This window comes from Copadichromis virginalis, linkage group LG2, assembly GCF_057382275.1.
Source record: "Copadichromis virginalis isolate Kocher_CV1m ecotype Utaka linkage group LG2, C_Virginalis_male_GT1.1, whole genome shotgun sequence".
NCBI lineage: Eukaryota > Metazoa > Chordata > Actinopteri > Cichliformes > Cichlidae > Copadichromis > Copadichromis virginalis.
In genome coordinates, this window is record NC_140619.1 from 9819708 (window position 1) to 9836984 (window position 17277).

Genomic DNA, 17277 nt, shown 5'->3' on the forward strand with positions numbered 1-17277 from the left:
AAGAACTCAGATATAAAATTTATACTTTTGTTCTGACCTGTTGAGTACCTGGCAGTAGCCAATGGCAAGGTTATGCCCGGAGAAGGCCAGAAGGATGCGGCGGAGCTGCTGGAGGGCGGGGCTGGGCGGCGAGGAGAAGTGCTGATTGGTCGTCAGGGTTCGGTGAAGGTCCAGCTGGACCTGCCTGGAGGCAGGATTAGGAGCTGTCCGACTCTTCTCACACAGCTGGAAACAGAACAGGATTACTGAGTGCTCGCCAGCATTCCCAACAGGAAGGAGGAGGAGCCACCTGTGCTCAGGTGCGGATAAAGCACTCTGTTGGCAGAGGTATGAAAATGCGCAGTAAAATCTAACGTGCATAGCTAACTTCATCAACGACATTTTGGGAGGAATAATCACACATCAGCCTTCGGCCATTTTTTGATGAACGCATACGCCCCCTAGAGCGCGCTAACTTTATTAACAGCCACACAAATGTAAAGCACACATCAAACATAAATAAACCATTTGACTGTCTCCATAATTGAGCATTTTCTCTTCTTATTTCAACACCCCCACTTGCTCTCATATTATGATGCTCTTAAGTAAACAAAAAAAAACAACAAACAAAAGGTTTCTTCCTCAGTACTGTATACATGTTCGTATACCATGTTAATGCCCAAACATAAACTTCTCAAACTTGAACAGCTTAACTTTTGTTGCAGGCTTTGTCATTACATCTGCAACCATCTCTTCTGTTGAACAATAATCCAGAGTTATTTTTCCTGCACTCACAGTTGATCTCACAAAGTTGTACTTTATGTCAACATGTTTACATCTCTGTCTCGTCACAGGATTCTTCGCCAACGCAATTGCACCCTGATTATCTTCATGAACTTTTGGCGGTGCATATTTTTGTCCATCAATACCTTGTAACAGTTGCATTAGGTACAAAACTTCTTGTAGGGTCGCAGCTAAAGCCATGTACTCCGCTTCACAGGTAGATAATGCAACAGTAGGTTGTCTTTTGGTTTTCCATGAGATTAAAGGACCATCTACAGACAAGCTTATGCAATAACCAGTTGTACTCCGTCTGTCTGTTACATCAGCTGCCCAATCAGCATCGCTGTATGCCCACAACCTCAGTTCTTTGTTGTCACATTTCCTGTAACACAGTTCTTTCTCGGTTGTCCCTTTCAGATACCTCAGTACTAGAGCAGGGCGATATGGCCAAAAATATTTATCACGATATATATTTGAAAATTTGCGATAACGATATAACTGACGATATAATTGATGCGAGACAAAATACAACTCCACAACATTACTAGCGCAAAAAGAAAACCTTCCATTTATTTTCACTTAAATAAGAAGCTGGTTTTTATGTACATTAAAGCTTTATAAAAATGTAACAGTGCAAATACAAATTCCTTGCTGAAAGTTTAACCAAAAGGCATTTCCAGTAGAAATGGGCTGACATATCCTGAGCATAACCATATATAATATCCACTGAAGTTAAAAAGAGGTGCTTTGCAAATTTAAACTGCAGTATGCAATACGTATTTTTCGGACCATAAGGTGCACGGGATTATAAGGCACATCAAGCGAAACAAAGCAGTCAGATAAATCAAACTTTATTAAACTCATTCTTCTTGCTTCCTCCACTTCTGTACCATTGATTCATTAATGTTGAATTCTCTGGCAGCTGCTCTATTCCCATGTTGTTGCAGTATATTAATGACTAACCTCGTATTGTGGATGGATTATCTCAGTTGTTCTCCTGACTGAAGTTTGGTCCGTTTACAGCACCCTGCCATGCGATTGCATTTGTCTCTAACCATGAGGAACCTTAACGTTAACTTTTATAAGTGGAAAAGTGTTAGTGTTCGTCCTCCAGCTTCCCTGTTTATGTTATGCTAACATAGCTGTGTCGCTAGCGATTACGTAGCACATCATTATATACCAGCTAGCCCAACTTCAGTAACCCTACAAACGTCACTGCTGTTTAGTTTCCTGTCTTCATTTATGTTGGAAGTGATAGCAGAGCTGTACGTTTGATTTTTTTCAGAAATCTCTCAGTCAGAACATGCAATATCATGCTTAGGTAACTAGCGAGCTAACTTCCGCTAGCTTCCCGCTAACTTCTAACTCTGTTAAATGTAATAAATTTTGTTTTAATGGATGCCTGGAAGTTAAACTTCATAGTTACACCTGGTAAAGCAGCAATGCTGATCGTTTTATTAAAGTTGCAGTGTTCGTTTGAACTGAAGTTTAAGGAGTTTAGGACCCAGATTACTCCCAGATTTAAGAGCATCTTAGTCCGACAAATACGACAATAACGACGGCCGCTTGCATGTTCTGCAAAAAAATGTGCTTTGTCGTGTATCTGACGGACAAACACCAAACCAGTTCCACATCACTGAAGTTGCACCATTTTTACAAACCAATTCTGGTTCATCTGTTTCACTCAACAATCGGCCATGTGCGTATGAAAACAAAGGCACTGCGCATGCGCGTTTTACTCATATTCTATCGCGATATTTCATTTTCCTATTGTTGCCTAACATTATACCGGTATTACCGTGAACGGTATAATATGGCCCAGCCCTACTCAGTACATGTTTTACTGTAGTCCATTTGTCTTCAGTTGGCTCAGTAAAGTACTGTGAAAGTTTACTGACTATAAAACTCAAGTCCGGTCTTGTGCATGTAGCCAAATAGATCAGACTACCAACTGCCTCTCTGTACCTTTTGACATCACTCATCTTTTCTGCATCATCAGCATAGTTCAGTTTTTGCTCACAAGGTGTCTGTCTTTCTTTACAATCCTGCATGTTGAATCTTTCAAGTATTTTTTCCACATATTGTTTTGGTGACATTTTTACACAGTTATCACTCTGGTCAAAATCTATACCAATGAAATGTCTCAGTTTACCCAAATCCTTCATTTTGAATTTTGCTGCAAGCATTTTCTTCACAACAGTTAGTTCACTTTCATCACTAGCAGCAATGATCAGGTCATCTACCCATACAATCAGAATCACCTTCTTATTTTCTGTCATTTTTGTGTAAACACAATGGTCAGCGGGGTTTTGCACAAAGTTGTTCTCACTCAGATATTCATGCAACAACTTGTTCCAATTCCGGCCTGATTGTTTTAGCCCATATAGCGACTTTTTCAACTTGCACACCAGTTTTTCATTTGTGTCGGATTTTACCTCATAACCCTCAGGTTGTTCCATGAATACCTCACAATCTATTGGTGCATGAAGATAGGCAGCTTTAACATCCATCTGGTGTAAAAGCATGTTTTCTTGTGCTGCCTTTTGCATCAACACTCTGATACTAGTCAGGTTAGCAGTAGGGGAAAATGTTTCTTCATAATCCACACCTATCCTCTGACTATATCCTTTAGCAACATAACGTGCCTTGTACTTCTCAGATCCATCAACATTGTTTTTGACTGCGTACACCCATCTACCCCCCACTGTCTTCTTACCCTCAGGCAAAGTGGTTAAGGTAAATGTGTCATTTTCTCTTAGTGATTGCATCTCTTCATCCATTGCACTGACCCATTTCTCTGAGTTAGATGAAGTTATTGCTTCCTTGAATGTTTGGGGAATGTTACACATTGCTCTGTAACAATAATCCATGTTTGTAAGTACTTGATCACAATCCTCCTTATCAGTAACATATTCACTTAAATACCCAGGCCTCTTTCTCACTCTGGAAGGATACCTTGCAGCCTCGCAGTCGAGTTCATTCTCCTGTGACTGGCTGCTCATCTCAGACATGCTTACTGGGATCTGTTCCTGAGTATCTGTGTGTTCTGTACTCACATCAGTCTGTTCTCTGGTCTTGGTGAACCTGTTTGGTGTCTCAAAGTCACCCTCATCATCTGGCACCTTGTCAGTCTGTGTTTGTCTCTCTACTCTTGTTTTAGTCTCAAACTTCACCAGTCTATGCTTCTGTACTTTCCCACTGCCCGGGTAGTAGACCATATAAGCTGGACTGTTCTTGTCATATCCAACAAAAATTCCTTTCTCACACCTTGAGTCTAGTTTTCTCTTGTTCTGCCTGTAGGCATAACACACTGACCCAAATGTCTGCATCCTGGAAAGGTTTGGCCTTCTTCCTGTCAGCATTAAATATGGTGTCTGTTCTGTGCGTCTGTTAAAACATCTATTCCTCACTACAGCTGCTGTTTGCACTGCGTAAGTCCACAACTCTTTAGGTAACTGTTTCTCTATTAACATACACCTGGCCATATCAAAAAGAGTACGCCAATTGCGTTCTGCAGTACCATTTTGGTGTGGTGAGTATGGTGCTGAGGTCTCATGCCTGATTCCATTTTTGCTAAGGAGTGCCTGATACTCATTTCCCATAAACTCTGTTCCATTGTCAGACCTGATACATTTAACTTGCCCATACGGGGCTGTATCAGCCAAAAACTTCTGTGTTGCTTTTGCTGTGTCACTCTTATTTTTCAGAAAATACACAAACACTGCACTGGAATAGTCATCAGTGAATGATAGTGCAAATCTATATCCATCTCTGGACTCTGAGTCTACTGGACCAGCTAGATCTGTGTGTACCAGCTCTAAGGCGGTTTTGGCTCGTGCATCAGGGTCCCTGTTTCTAGTTTGAACAAACTTTCCCTGTGTGCACACTTCACAATGCAAGACAGATTTGTCTGTTTTTCCTTTGATTGCCATACCATCAACAACCCCCTGTAATTTCTGAATGTCATCATAATTACAGTGACCAAGAATTTCATCAGAATCAGAATCAGAAACTTTATTGTCATTGTCATGAGAACAACGAAATTAAGAATGGTCCCCGATCATTGCATCATCCCTAGCAATATCAAAATATAAATAAAACAATAAAATTCAATAAATAAAATAGATAGAATACTTAAAATACTAACAAGATATAACAGTAAAACATTCACATACATTCCCACACACATGCTTCAGACCGTGCATAGATTAACACAAGAGTGGCGTGAATGACATTTTTTTGTAGTATTCAGATGTGTTATTGCAGTTGGATAACAGCTGTGTTTGAGTCTATTAGTCCTTGCTCTGATTGCCCTGTACCGTCTGCCTGAGGGCAACAGTTCGAACAGGGAGTGGCCAGGATGTGAGGTGTCTTTTATGATGTTTTGGGCCTTTTTAAAACAGTGGGCGTTGTGTAGAACTTCCAGTGTGGGGAGAGGGCAGCCAGTGATCTTTTGGGCAGTGTTAATGATCCCTTGGAGTGCTTTCCTCTGAGCCCCTGTGCAGCTAGTGTACCAGATGCATATGCAGTAAGTTAGAACACTCTCAATGGTGGCTCTGTAGAAGGACACCAGCAGTCTCTGTGTGATGTTATTCCTCCTGAGAATTCTCAGGAAGTACAGTCTCTGTTGGGCCTTTTTCAGCAGCTCGGAGGTGTTCACACTCCAGGAAAGGTTCTCCTCTATATTGACTCCCAGGAAGCGGAAGCTTGCCACCCTTTCTACACAGTCCCCATTTATGAATAGTGGTTGGATCTCTGCCTTTTTCCTTCTGAAGTCTATTATGAGTTCTTTGGTTTTTGAAGTGTTGAGGAGGAGGTTATTGGCCTTACGCCATGACGTCAGCTGCTCCACCTCGTCTCTGTACGTAGACTCGTCTCCCTTGGAAATGAGCCCCACCACTGTGGTGTCATCTGCAAATTTCACAAAGATGTTGCTGTGGTGGCGAGGAGTGCAGTCGTGTGTGTAGAGAGAGTAGAGCAGTGGACTGAGCACACAGCCCTGGGGTGAGCCAGTGCTGAGACTCAGGGCTGAGGATGTGTGATGGCCAACTCTGACTCTCTGTCTACGGCCCGAGAGGAAGCTATTGATCCACATGCAGGTGCTGTATGGAAGCCCCAGGTCTTGTAGCTTGGCCACCAGTTTGTGTGGAAGGATGGTGTTAAAAGCTGAGCAGTAATCCACGAAGAGCATCCGCACATAGCTACCATGCTCTTCCAGGTGAGTTAATGCAGCATGGAGTGCTGTGGCTACAGCGTCTTCCGTGGATCGGTTTGCTCTGTAGGCAAACTGGTGTGGATCCAGGCTGCGGGGCAGGGCTGCTGTGATGTGTCTGCGGACCAGCTTCTCAAAGCATTTCATTACCACTGGGGTGAGTGCCACCGGTCTGTAGTCATTCAGGCCGGTGATGTGGGGCTTCTTAGGCAAGGGGACTATGGTGGAGGACTTCAGGCAGAGTGGGACAGTCGCCTGTGCGAGGGATTTGTTGAAAATCCTGGTGAAGATCCCAGCCAGCTGTCCTGCACAATCCCTCAATATTCGACCTGGCACACCATCAGGACCCGCCGCCTTCCTCGGGTTAACAGCCTGCAGCATGCGCCTCACCTCGTGCTCTTCCAGGGTGAGGGTGGTGCTGCTATGGGTGGCGTGTTGCTGCTGTGGCTCCAATACCTCCGGTACCCTGGTCTCAAAGCGGGCAAAGAAGATATTCAGCTCCTCTGCCAGCTCCAGGTCACCGTCCGCAGCTCCGAGATTGATCTTATAGTTGGTTAGGTGCTGGATGCCTTGCCACACCTGCCGGCTGGTATTACTCTTCAAATGGTCCTCGATCCTCCTCCTATAGTCCCCCTTTGCCTCTCTGATGCCTCTCTTCAGGTTGGATCGGGCTGTGGTGTAGTAATCCCTGTTGCCAGACCTGAACGCAATGTTCCTCTCCTTCAGCAGCTGCCTGACCTCCCGGGTCATCCAGGGCTTTTGGTTGGGATAAGCCCGGATCCGTTTGACTGCTGTAACAGTGTCTATGCAGTGTTTTATATAGCAGAGGACAACGTCTGTGAACATTTCCAAGTCCTGATGTTCAAAGATATCCCAGTTAGTCCTGTCAAAACAGTCCTGCAGCTGCTGAGAGGCACCCTCTGGCCATATGGTAATATTCTTTGTGATGGTAAGAGCAGTTTTCTTGAGGGGGGCATATGCAGGGATTAGAAACAGTGACAAGTGGTCAGACTGACCCAGATGTGGCAAAGGTCTGGCCCTGTAGCCCATTTTGATGTTGGAATAAACTTTGTCCAGAATCTTGTCACCCCTAGTGGCACACTTGACGTGCTGGTGGAATTTGGGGATTGCTTTTTTTAAGTCTGCGTGATTGAAGTCCCCTGCTACGATATGTACAGCGTCAGGGTAAGTGCTCTGTTTATTATTGATGTTTGTATGCAGGAGTGCGATCGACATGTTTGCATGTCATAGCAACCCTTACACTGGTCTTTACCTTCAGTGTTTACTGTTTGTAGGTAGTACAGTCTGTTGTACTCATATATTGGGAACCTTGTACCGTCTTTGTGTCGCAGGGTGTCTTTTCCTTGCTTGAAGATCATAGTTGCTCCATTTGAGGTAGCTGCTTTCACAGAGAAGATGTCTTGTGGATACGATGGGATGTACAGTGCCTGTTTCAAGGTTGTTTTGTGGCACTGCCCCCTGCTGTCCATCAAGCAAAACTCTGCCTCCCCTCTTTGCTCTGCAACTCCAGTGCACTTGGTGCCGTCAGCCAACTCTACGTAGTGTGACTTGGGCTGGAAACTGTCGTCGAATCTCCTGAACTTCGTTATATCTGTAACAATATGCGAAGTTGCCCCTGTGTCCACCATCAGACCCTTTTTGTTGATGCCATGCTCTGACTGGAACGCTGCAGCCTCGCTGCTTACCCGGAATGCGTAGTCTTTGCTACCCCACTCCTCGGAAACTTTCCGTGCATTGTCTTGCCGCCGTTTCCGTCTGCATGTTGAGTCCCGATGGGTGGTGCTCGCTACACCACTGCTTGCGCTGACACGTCCTGGCTTTGTGTCCCTTTAGTCCGCATCTGAAACACACTATGTCTGCGTTGCCGGCCCCACGGTCATTCGATTTTTCAAACGTGGGATTGTCGCTCGGTCGTGCACGTGCTTTCATGATGTTGTCATCTGACGCTGCGGCGCGCATTTTCTCTGTGTCTTCAAAACTTCGCAGTTTAGTTTTAAATTCAGCAAAAGTCACTTCAACTTCACTTTGTGTGACATGGATAGCAAACGGTTTGAACGATTCTGGCAGTCCCTTCAAAACCATTGCTACCAATAGCCCATCACTCAAAGTTTCACCAGCATTCCTCAGGGCTGTGATTATTGTCTCTGCTCGTATCACATACTCAGTCACACTCTCACTTTTGGAGCGAAGTGAGTTCTGTGTACAGGCTAATTATACGAGGCTTTCCTTTACCTGCATAATAGTTTCTTAGAATCCCCAGCGCCTTCCGTCCATCATCCGCTGCTTCTCGCATAACAAGAGACAAACTTTTGTCATCCAGAAACTGGATCAGCTCCGCGTAGGCCTCTGCATTCTTTGCTCTCTCTTCTTCTCCCTCCGCGTCGGTAGGCTGCTTCAAAATAATGTCTCTTAAACCTTGCAGACGAAGGTGGCCCAAAAATTTCGTCTCCCATAGTTCGTAATTCTTTTCATCCCCATCAAAAACTAGCCGAGCCCAACGGCTATTTGACTCAGCGGCTCGTCGGCTCATGGCGCTAGCATGGTATGCTAATCCTCACCGAGTGCGCAGTACGTCGCGGCGTTTCTCTCGGTGGCAAAACGACATGGACTCTTTTGGAAAACTTCTTAGCTTCCTGGGCCCATAACCTGTTGGCAGAGGTATGAAAATGCGCAGTAAAATCTAACGTGCATAGCTAACTTCATCAACGACATTTTGGGAGGAATAATCACACATCAGCCTTCGGCCATTTTTTGATGAACGCATACGCCCCCTAGAGCGCGCTAACTTTATTAACAGCCACACAAATGTAAAGCACACATCAAACATAAATAAACCATTTGACTGTCTCCATAATTGAGAGAATTTTCTCTTCTTATTTCAACACACTCTCTCTCTCTACAGCTGTACCTGCTGATAGCGTTGCGTGTGGCACTCTTGGCTTGTCAAAGTTCTGGCTCGGAACAAACAGCGCCACACTCTGCCGATACTCCCGAGGGACGCCTTCACGCACCAGAATTTTGAGCTCAGGTGAGATGATGAAGTCATCGTCGGACCTGCCTGCAAGGTACTGAGCCCAGCGGCTCAGCAGGGGGTGCTCCAGACCCTCCTACAGAGACAATGATGTATGATATAAAAAGAGGATAACCATTATCTGTTAAGCATTATGTTACAATTTAACATGATGTAAAATTGTAACATTGTAAACATAATGTTACAATTTTAATCCGTATTAATATCATAGGGAGATTAATATCCCTACAATATTAAGCATCAGACTTTATCAAATTTTCTAAAAACTTTTTTTGTTGGATAGTGTAGCGCAGCTGGATAGTGTAGTGGTAATACTACACATCTTTGGAGTCGCACGTTCGATTCCCACCAAGTATCCAGTAAGGGTCCTGGCTAGACCCCTCATGCTAACCAAAAATCCCTGGAATGGTGCGGCTATGTCTGCAGTCTCTCCGCTTGAATTTAGAGCTTGCTTGTTTGTTAAATGTATTATTTACTGTTTTTAGTTTACTCCATGACGGGGCTGGATATCGGGCGTCCTGCACCACCCATCCGGTCTGGAGCATAGCGAAACCATTTCTGCACTGTTTGAACGAAGGTGAACTCAGAAACTGCCCCCACCTGCTGAGTCAGGCCATCTAAGACAACAAAAAACCCCAAAAACAAACAAACAAAAAAACAGTAAAAAAGAGGGGTTCAATTAGAGTTCAAATATGAATAACCTCTCGCCAAAAGTCTTTAACAGCTAGAAAGCTGGCAAACTACTAAGCTGATCAACATGAAAGGCACAAGGTGGAAATCAGCAAACTGCTGCCTCACTTTGTTCACCTGTGCTCTATATTTCATGTAACTGCAGGACCAAACATTTGGCCTTACACCTTATTTCTTTATGTTTTGCTTCCAAGGTGCCAGACTTGTAGGTAACTTTTTACACTGACATGACCTCAGCAATAGTTTCCAGTCTTTCAACTTCCTTGGGCTTTGGCTGCTTTTTTACTCATTTTCAGTCCAGTCCTTCTACCTGACCATTTTCAGAGAACTCTAAGGAGCTTGGGGGAAAAAAGCAACCGGACTTCTTTAACTTTTTTGAAGACGTTTCGCTTCTCATCCCAGAAGCTTTTTCAGTTCACTGAAGCCTCATAAGAAAGTGACACAATGACATTTAGATAATAAAACTCGCCAAAAATGCACCTTAAGAGCACTGTCTCTTTAAATACCCTCTTTTGCTTGGTCTGCTCCTTGTTTTTTCTCATTTTTTCTTACTTTGGAGGACCAGAAGAGCGAGGGCCGCTAACCTGTGGACATTCATGGAAGGTGACGTTGTGTCTGGAAGGCGGGTCCACATAAGAACTCAGATATAATATTTATATTTTTGTTCTAACCTGTTGAGTCCCTGGCAGCAGCCAATGGCAAGGTTGTGCCAGCCAGCAGGATGCTGCGGAGCTGCTGAAGGGCGGGGCTGGAGTCTGAAAGTAAGAGCTCGTTTAGACTCTATTCTGTGAACAGGCTTGCTCCCACGAATATGTGAATTCATCTGTAAAAGAGTTTAACTCTAATGCACCTGTTCCTCCTGCTCCCTGCTGCAGGGCGGCCTGTTGGACTACGAATGCCAGTGCGGAGCTAAGAAGATCAAAGAGGAGCTGTTGTTCTTGAACCTGCCAAAGTGAGTAACCTCAAATCGGTCCCCAAAGGCCTCAAACCACCACAGTTCAGTCGGTGTCAGTTTTGTTCATGTCATGTCCTCCTTGCGTCTTCCTTTGAGCCTCTCCTCTTTGTCTCATCTCTTTCAGTGTGCTGATCCTCCAGCTGAAGTGGTTTACTGTTATGGCCGGGACCGTTTCAGACGAGTGACAGGACTCAAACGCAAGACGCCGAACAGCTCGTAAATATATTTTAAGAATAATGTTTAATGTGCACACAAAATATTCATAAACAAAAGGTGAGCGTAGACGTTAACTAAATAATGATCTGGTCCGGGTCAGAAAGGACAGCTATTCTGGGGATTGGACTGGAAAGCAAGTCACAAAAGGTCCAGGAAAAGGTCGGGGTCACTGTAACAGAATGCAAATGTTCAAACATAGATAAGGAGGCATATGAATATGTTGTTTGGCTCAAAATCCTCCTTCGTACTGCGTACTTGCCAACGGAGGTCGGAGATGACATAGAGGGGGAGTAATCCGGGTGTGTAAATCCAAAAACTCCTGGCGTGGAGGCAGAGAGGCAGGTAGGTAGTTTTGGTGGTAGCCTGAGGGACTGCAAGAAGGTCCAGCATCCAAGTAGAAGCTCTTCGCCAGGGGTTTAACAGTTAGGTGTAGCTGAAAAAGGGAGGCGCACAAAAAACAAACATACAGTGAAGCAAAGGTGATTCACAAAAAAACACGTAAGGAAATTATGGTGGTGGCCTGCACTGACTGATGTTTAGCAGAGAATCTGGCGAAGAGAGATTGAGAACGCTGGCCTTATGAGTCCCCCGGCTAATTACCCACAGATGTCAGCGATCAGCAAAAACACTGAGGCCCCTCCCAGGGGTGGAGACGCCGGCTCGGAGGGAGACACACTGGCACACACCCGGACCATGACAGTACCCCCCCCCAAGGGACGCCACCCGGCGGCCGACCAGCACCCGCCCCACGACGTGACCTAAGAAAATCAGAAACCATCACAGAGTCAAGCATCAAAGAACGAGGAACCCAAGAACGCTCCTCCGGCCCATAACCCTCCCAGTCCACCAAAAACTCCAGCCCCCTACCCCGCCGCCGCACATCCAGAATGCGCCGGACAGAAAACGCAGGGTGCCCGTCAATGAGCCGGGCGGGAGGCGGGGGCACCGGAGGCGGGCACAGACGACTAGACACCACCGGCTTCACCTGAGAAACGTGAAAGACCGGGTGAACCCGCAAGGCAGCAGGCAAACGGAGCTTGACAGCCGAAGGGCTGAGGACCCTGTCCACAGAATAGGGGCCGATGTAACGAGGAGACAACTTGCGGGAGGATGCCCTGAGAGGGATGTCCTTCGCGGCGAGCCACACCTTCTGTCCCGGTGAGTAAACAGGCGCAGGAGACTGGCGACGGTCGGCACAGCGACGTTGGCGAGCCACAGCTCGCAACAGCGCCTCCCGCGTACGAGACCAGACCCGACGGCAGCGCTGTAAATGATGCTGGACCGAGGGGACAGCAAGATCAGCCTCCTCCACCGGAAACAGGGGCGGCTGATAACCCAAAGAGGCCTCAAACGGTGACAACCCAGTAGCAGACGAAACCAAGGAGTTGTGGGCATATTCCACCCACGGCAGATACGAGGCCCAAGTCGCAGGGTTATGACAGGTCACACAGCGGAGCGCGGCCTCCAGCTCCTGATTTAAACGTTCCGTCTGGCCGTTCGTCTGAGGATGGTAACCAGAGCTCAGACAAGGCCTGGCCCCCAAAGCAGCGCAAAAAGAACCCCAAACCTGGGACGAGAACTGCGGACCCCTGTCCGAAACTATTTCCACAGGAATGCCATGAAGCCGAAAAACATGGTCCAACAACAACGTAGACGTCTCAGCCGCAGTGGGCAACTTCTCCAAAGCGACGAAATGAGCAGCCTTAGAAAACCGATCCACGACCGAGAGAATAGTGGTCTTCCCAGCCGAAACCGGGAGTCCCGTAACAAAATCCAGGGCGATGTGGGACCAAGGGCGATGAGGCGTAGACAACGGCTGCAACAGCCCAGCAGGACGGTGAGTACGCGACTTACACCTGGCACACACAGGGCACGCAGCCACATACTCCCGAACATCTTTATCCAGAGTGGCCCACCAAAAATGTCTCTTAACCATAGAAGTCGTCCTGCCCCTGCCCGGGTGACACGCAAACCTCGAAGCGTGCACCCATTCCAGTACCTTGGAGCGAGCAGCCGCGGGAACAAAACGCCGGTTAGGCGGTCCCGTGCCCGGATCCGGTTCCGTCCGGAGGCCCCGGTCGATGGCGTCCTCCACCTCCCAGGTAATAGCTCCCACCGTACAGCCGGCCGGAAGAATGGTGGAAAACTCCGCCGGACCCGTGTCAGAGTCAAACTGCCGAGAGAGGGCATCCGGTTTGGTGTTTCTGGAACCCGGGCGATAGGAAATGGAAAAGTTAAAACGTGCGAAAAACAGCGACCAACGAGCTTGACGTGCATTCAACCTCTTCGCACCGCGTAGGTACGTCAAGTTCTTATGATCCGTCCACACCAGGAACGGTAGCGCCGCGCCTTCCAGATGATGACGCCACTCCTCCAACGCCAACTTAACGGCAAGCAGCTCCCGGTCCCCCACATCATAGTTCCGTTCCGCTGGTGAAAGCCGCCGAGAGAAAAAGGCGCACGGCCGCAGCTTAGAGGAGGGGCCGGCACGTTGTGAAAGCACAGCCCCCACCCCCACATCAGAAGCATCCACCTCCACAATAAAAGCCTTAGACGGATCAGGTTGAGCGAGGATGGGCGCAGTAGAAAACAGATGTTTCAGCTCCGTGAAAGCGCTGTCAGCTTCGGCGGACCAGCCGAACGGAAGCTTCGTAGAGGTAAGGCGTGTAAGCGGAGCCGCCACTAGACTGTAGTTCCTTATAAACCGACGATAGAAATTCGCAAATCCCAAAAACCCCTGGAGTTGCTTGCGAGTAGAAGGCACAGGCCAGTCAGTGACCGCCTTCACCTTAGCCGGATCCGTCTTCACCTGCCCCCCTGCCAAGATGTATCCCAGGAAAGAGACCGAAGTCAAATGAAACTCACATTTCTCAGCCTTGGCATACAGTCTGTTTTCCAAGAGGCGTTGAAGGACAGCACGGACATGTGAATGATGCTCAGCCAAAGACTTAGAAAAAATAAGAATGTCATCTAAATAGACGAACACAAAACGGTCGAGGAAATCCCGCAGGACGTCATTTATTAGGGCCTGAAACACCGCTGGAGCGTTCGTTAAACCGAAAGGCATAACGAGATACTCAAAATGACCCAGGGGGGTGTTAAACGCGGTCTTCCACTCGTCTCCCTGACGGATTCGCACCAAATGATAAGCATTGCGAAGATCTAACTTAGTGAACACCGTGGCACCCTGTAGCGATTCAACAGCGGAGCTAATGAGTGGCAAGGGATACTTATTTTTAACAGTGACGTCATTCAAGCCCCTGAAATCAATACACGGCCGAAGAGACCCATCCTTCTTGTCTACAAAAAAAAACCCCGCCGCCACGGGGGACGAAGACGGACGGATTAACCCAGCCGCTAGTGAATCCCTAATATACTCCTCCATCGCAGCACGTTCAGGCCTAGAGATACTATATAACCGGCTCTTGGGCAGGGACGCTCCGGGGAGCAAATCAATCGCACAGTCGTAAGGGCGATGGGGCGGTAGGGACTGCGCTTTGATCTTACTGAATACCTCCCGCAAATCATGATACTCAGGCGGCACCCCTGAGAGATCGGGGACATATTCGTCAGTCCCCGTAGCCTCCCCCGGGCCGGGAAAACGGGCGGAAGTCAGACAGTTGGAGTGGCAAAAAGGGCTCCAGCTGACAACCCTTTGCCCCTCCCAATCCAAGTGCGGATTGTGTAAGCACAGCCAGGGATAACCCAAAGTGAGCGGAGTATCAGGTGAATCGAGGACAAAAAAGGTGAGTTTTTCCCTATGATTCCCCGAAGTGCACAGTGACACTGGACCAGTGCGAAAAGAAATTCTAGTGAAAACCTGGTTATTAATCGCTCTAACTGGAATGGGCGGCTCAAGGCGCACGAGCGGAACGCCTAATCGTTCAGCGAGATCGAGACTGATTAAATTCTGTTCAGAACCAGAATCTAATAAGGCTGTGCACGAATGAGTACTCTGTAGCATCTCCAAGGTGACAGGGAGTTGTAAACGGGGTTTCTGACCAGAATTCGAACCGCCCACCCGTATCCCCGATTCTACCGGCGGGCGACACCTTTTCCCTCCTTCGGGCATGCAGCAATCAAGTGTTCCAGCGAGCCACAGTAAAAACAGGCATGAGCCCGACGCCGCCGCTCCCTCTCCTCCGGTGTCAACCGTGACCGGCCAATCTGCATAGGCTCCGGCTCGGGATCAGTGACGTAAGCCGAGGCGACAAACTCATGCGAGTCCACAGTCGGAGGCGGCGACGGTGACGTACCCGGAAACGAGCGCGGTAAACGGCGCTGGGATTTGTAGTTCCTGTCCCTCTCCCTGTCACGCAACCTGTTGTCAATGCGAAGGGAGAGGGACGCCAGTTCCTCAAAAGATTTTGGCTCATCACGGGAGGCAAGCTGGTCTTTCATACCCTCGTTCAATGCCCGGAAAAACACCCCACGCAGAGCGTCGTCAGGCCAACCGGTTTCGGCGGCAGCAGTACGAAAATCAATCAAAAAATCAGCAACCCTCTGACGGCCCTGGCGAAGATCCAGCAGCCTCTGCGCAGAACTACCCTCAGAAATGGGGTGCGCAAACGTTTTCTGAAATTCCCCCAAAAACACCTCATAAGAACAGGTTAACAAAGGATTCTTCGATAGATACGCCTCCGCCCATTTAAGTGCACGATTACGCAGTTTACCCACCAAATAAGATATCTTATTAGAATCCGCAACAAATGTGCGCGGAGAACGACCGAAAACAAGGTCAACCTGAAGCAAAAACCCGCTACAACTCCCTGGATCCCCTGAGAATGGTTCGGGCTCCGGGGACGTAGCATCACGGAAAGCTGATGTAGGTGGAGATGCAACGGCAACAGGTTGAGGCAGAGGAGCTGGTGTACCGGAGTCTTGGCCCGCGGGGCCCGAGGCGGAACCAGCAGCAGTAGAAATATCAGTTTGTAGAGCCTGGAGGGTCTCCAGTATTTTACTTTGACCATCTCTAAGAGTCTGCTGCTGGGCTAACAGGAACTGAATAGATTGTTCATGACTTCCTAATATCGCCCCCTGCCTCTGAATGGCTGACCGTTCCGCGTCTGCTGAGTCCATAACTGCTGGCCAGATTCTACTGTTATGGCCGGGACCGTTTCAGACGAGTGACAGGACTCAAACGCAAGACGCCGAACAGCTCGTAAATATATTTTAAGAATAATGTTTAATGTGCACACAAAATATTCATAAACAAAAGGTGAGCGTAGACGTTAACTAAATAATGATCTGGTCCGGGTCAGAAAGGACAGCTATTCCGGGGATTGGACTGGAAAGCAAGTCACAAAAGGTCCAGGAAAAGGTCGGGGTCACTGTAACAGAATGCAAATGTTCAAACATAGATAAGGAGGCATATGAATATGTTGTTTGGCTCAAAATCCTCCTTCGTACTGCGTACTTGCCAACGGAGGTCGGAGATGACATAGAGGGGGAGTAATCCGGGTGTGTAAATCCAAAAACTCCTGGCGTGGAGGCAGAGAGGCAGGTAGGTAGTTTTGGTGGTAGCCTGAGGGACTGCAAGAAGGTCCAGCATCCAAGTAGAAGCTCTTCGCCAGGGGTTTAACAGTTAGGTGTAGCTGAAAAAGGGAGGCGCACAAAAAACAAACATACAGTGAAGCAAAGGTGATTCACAAAAAAACACGTAAGGAAATTATGGTGGTGGCCTGCACTGACTGATGTTTAGCAGAGAATCTGGCGAAGAGAGATTGAGAACGCTGGCCTTATGAGTCCCCCGGCTAATTACCCACAGATGTCAGCGATCAGCAAAAACACTGAGGCCCCTCCCAGGGGTGGAGACGCCGGCTCGGAGGGAGACACACTGGCACACACCCGGACCATGACAGTTTACGTTCACTCCATCGTTCACCGTGGAGAAGAAGAACAGCCCCATTGTTCTGACACAGCAGCTGGTGATCAGCCAGGACACAGCCTTTACTGAAGAGGTAAGGGAAAAGGCACACCGTTCATTTCAAGTATGGATGGAGCCCATTTCTAAGCTAACGGGTGGTGCCGCTGCCCTCTCCCAGTAAACTGCTCGCTATTTGTTGGTCAGCGTGATCAGTCGTTTGGGCTCCTCAGCTTACAGCGGTGAGTGGGTGCTTTCAGACACATGTGCTGAATGCAGGTCAGCTTTGAAAGTTTATGAGACGTTAATAAGTGCGCCTTCTCCTCTCAGGACATTACGTCTGTGACGGCGTTCACCAGATGAGGGGAAGAGACGACGTCACAGACAGCCGGCTCACGTACGATGACGAGTTGGTCTGCCAGACCACGTGTGAGTCTGTGTGTGAGCAGCGGCAGAGAACAGCTTACCTGCTATTCTATAAAAGACAGGTGACGTCTCCCAGCAAACAGTCAGCATGTCTGTGCAAA

General features: G+C 47.8%; 1 long non-coding RNA gene across 1 annotated transcript; it reads right to left on the minus strand.

The window, feature by feature from the left end:
- Positions 1 to 11263: 11263 nt before the first annotated feature.
- Positions 11264 to 16413, minus strand: LOC146716975 (uncharacterized). The gene is made up of 3 exons (XR_014922549.1): positions 16304 to 16413; positions 11418 to 11645; positions 11264 to 11320 (listed from the first exon to the last, which is right to left on the minus strand). It is a non-coding gene; the product is annotated as an uncharacterized LOC146716975 (long non-coding RNA).
- Between the last annotated feature and the right edge of the window lie 864 nt (positions 16414 to 17277).